This window comes from Poromitra crassiceps, assembly GCF_964638095.1.
Source record: "Poromitra crassiceps genome assembly, contig: HAP1_SCAFFOLD_355, whole genome shotgun sequence".
In the NCBI taxonomy this organism is placed as follows: Eukaryota; Metazoa; Chordata; class Actinopteri; order Beryciformes; family Melamphaidae; genus Poromitra; species Poromitra crassiceps.
In genome coordinates this window covers 75,065-79,043 of record NW_028152049.1, presented here as the reverse complement: position 1 = coordinate 79,043, position 3,979 = coordinate 75,065, and positions in this window count along the sequence as shown.

Here is a 3,979-nt window from a genome sequence, read left to right as displayed (position 1 = left end):
TCTCCATGGACGCGCCGCGCTGCGCTCAGGCCTCGCCCCCCGACACGCCCCGTGCGATGTCGTCATAATCGCCGTGCGCCCTATGCGCTTGGCTGGGCGCGAAGAGTATGCCAGAAGCTTTAGTGTTGCAGTTCATGCTTACAAGTGTGTGTAGACATTTAACTGCCTCTGCACATTGTGTGTGTGTGTCTGCGCGTGCCTGTATGTAGCCTACACATCTCGGCCCCTATTCTCCCACAGGCCTTCGGCGCTAAAACGGGGCCTTCGGCGCTAAAAAACGTGCCTTGCGCCTGCCTCGGGAAGATATCAACATGGCTTTACGCTGCCAAATGCGCTTTAGGCCGAATGGGCGTGGGGCACTCCCTGAATGGGCGAGAATGGGCGTTTCGGCGTTAAATATCGGCGTAATGATATCTTCCCACCTGGCGTAAATTTAGCGCTTTGCGCTTTTGAAAACCAGGCCTATTCAGTGCGCTGGTTGCGAGGAGCGCTCCCCTCTGGCTCCCCTCTGTCACCCTTCTCTGTGTCACTCTCTCCCTCTCTCCTCAGTCTGACAGGCACAATACGACTCTCTCTCTCTGACTCCCTCGCTCAGACAGACACAACACACTTCCCATAGGAAAAATAAGTTGTAAGTTCACTGCCTGGCGTCCCAGCATGCATTGTGGTACTCCATTTCGCTACTAAATAGCAACCAAATGAGCCGAAATATATGGTTACATGCTCCCAAAATAATGTGTAATGGTAACACAACCTGCAATTGTAGAACATTTCAATATTGGCCCAAATAAAACATCGCAATGAAAACACCACCCTATGTGAAACATATATGTCCTCCTGGGCCTATATATACCCCTTGTCGATTTAACGCGATTTAGATAAGTGACAGCGGAACACGCTTCTACTGTCATCTGCTATACTGTGATGTCCGCTCCAATAACTTTGCCCTACTTCACATTTAGTTTTACAATAAAAACACATTTATGCAATGACTTTACATAATTGTGGGGTATTTCAGAAGGAAACCCCACGCTGTTCTTTTACACAGACCAATCAACTCAGTAATCAAAGATGACAGACTCGAGTTTCAGCTTTTTACTTGCTAGCAAGGAGACAGTGTCTGAGCTACACCTCTGTACGACTTCAAGACACTTCTGCTTTCCACTCTCCGTGCCCAGCCTTTTATTTCACTTACAGACTAGTGGTTTACATAAGAAGCACACATGAAGAACTGGTCCTCCCAGTTCATGCTATGGGAAACTGCACGTACGCATGTTCTCATCACACCCTTAAAGACAGTTGAACGTATTTACCCTGTGGCTGTTAGAGCTGTCAAACTGTCATTCTAAAACTGCAAAGCCAACATCCGTTTGCATAGTAGCAGAGACACACATGAATGTTCCCATTCAGGCACAGGGTGTACAATACATATATAGGACATAGGTCACAGTGCAGTACAGCATGGAGTGGCAGAGGTTTACATGTTTAAGCAAATTGAAAATACTTCTTTTAATATCCAACAATAATGTAGGGTATATTTATGTGCATCATCCTTCCTGCAGCAGGCGAGAGAAAATGATATCTTTCTGGACAAACTTTCACCAATCTAATAGGCTATATTTTTCTAGCTGATGCATTTAGAACATTCTTTTCACTTTGATCTTGCTATAGTGTAGGGTATTTACATGCTTGCAGTATTTAAACTGCAGTTAGATTGGTTTGAGAAGCATAATAATATGGAATAATAGCCTATATATGGAGACAGACAGACTGGATGAAGGGGGGGGGGGGGGGGGCAGAGCGCTTGGCTTTGTCTGGTTTTACCGGATTTGTCCAGGAATTGGAGCTTAAAAGGCAAGCATGTGACTCTTTACTGCAATTCTCCAATAAGCAGACTATGCATAATTTTACGCTTAAAAGGCGTGGTTATAATGGTTGAGGCTGAGTGTAGCGCCGATACCAAGATAGCGAGTGCGCTGGTCCACACCCACTTACTGCGCTAGGCCTTAAACGCAGTCTCTACGCCGATTGCAACGATAGGGCCCCTCATGTTCAGGATTAAGCTCAGAGTGTTTGTATCTCTACTTACAGAACTGTGCAGGTGGTACGACTGATAACATTTTAATCTTATTTTCAAGGTGAGGAAAAAGAGCTAACGTGAGGCTGAACTCAATTGTGTGAGGGTGGCTGTGCGTGTGTGTACGTTTGTGTGCAAGTGAGACTGGTTTCAAGCAATGTTTCTGTTCTAGATATCTTTTTCTTTTTGATGTTTCAATCCAATAAGAGCAGTTATCCATGAGGAGCAAGGGAGAAATACGGTACCTACTTATTTTAATCTGTAGAGGGAGTGGAAGTATGGGAATGTCCATTTAAACACAAGCGCCTGTATGTTGCTTCAACTTTTCCTTGTGTGTTTATTTTAGACCATTCTGTTCTGTTGCCGTGGCATCCGGTCATGGACCACAGAGCCCATAACCTATATGAGTGTGTTTATGACTGTGTGTGTCGGTGTAGCTATTTATTGTGTCTATAGGCTCGTGAGAGTGAGAGCAGTGGGCTAGCTCCCAGTTTGGAAGAGAAAGCCGCGGAAAGTGACACTGACATTTCAAATCCTCTGTTTTATTGGTTCTTTAATTTGATTGAATTTGATAAGGTAGCTAATAAATGTGGAATGGTCAAGTTAACTAAAGATTTGTCTAAAAAATTATTCTGTTGGCAAAATATTGTCAATTGAGATAGTAAACAGACAACACTCGGATATGTACACCTTGAATATCATTTGCACATACAACACAAGAAGACAGGACAACACATTCTCATGTATTTTGAATATTTAGATTCATCTTCAGACCACTAACAAAGTATGGAAAAGTAATCTTCCAAACAAATAACTTTGATTGATTGATTGATTGACTTTATTTGGTGAATGTCAACAAAACAGGGCACAAATACAGAAACAGACAATCACCGAGGATAAAAACACAATAAAGCCATAGGCTTATTTCCATTGCGGTCCTCATGAACATAAAACATAAAAGAGACATACATGAAACATGGATGGGTATCACCGTCAACACTCAAATTAAGATTAGTAACATTATTACTAGTTTGAAAAGTAATAAAGGCACACTTCAATATTATACAATACATAAACATTTGTTGTTATATGTAAGGAATTTACAGACATAAAAACACATACAAACAACAAGAAGAAAAAAAGGGGGGCGGAGGGGGGGGTTGCGGGGGGGATGTGGCGGGGGGTGGGGTTTTAGGGAGGGAGGACTAGCTCATCAACAAAACACAAGTGGCTATGCTGTCAATACAGCAATATGATAATATACTACCAGTCAAAGGTTTTGACACACCATTTTTGAAACTATTTCCCACATTTGAGAAGTAAAGACACAACTGTGAAATGACGCATTTAATTATGCAATGCCCAAAAAGTGTTAAACCAATCAAGACTAACTCCTACTTTAGATTATTGAAAGTAGCTACCCTTTGCCTTGATGAAAAGGCAAATGCTTTGGAGAGAAATTAATTCATCAATATCAACTTCACTATTTATATTTTCTAAGAAACACATTTCAATCATAAGCCTTTAGATCAAAATGGCTATAAGATCACGGACAACATAGTATTTTATATATATATATATATATATTTTATATATATTTTAAATATATATAAATTAGGGCAGATTAATTGTCCTAATTGCTGCGTATGCTATATATATATACACACACACACACATTATTTGCCCACTTAAGCAAATGGTACTTACATACATGTAGTTGTGTGAGAGTGATCCTTGGCAAATGTTCACTCAGTCTAGGCCTGAGGGAGTATCACGTGTGAAACAAGTATCACGTGTGAAATTCTTTTGCTGTGGACTCCGTCAATTCTCCGTTTACAACATAGTACAAATATAACAGGGCATATGAGTGCAAAAACAACAAGCAATAAGGCAGGCACAAAC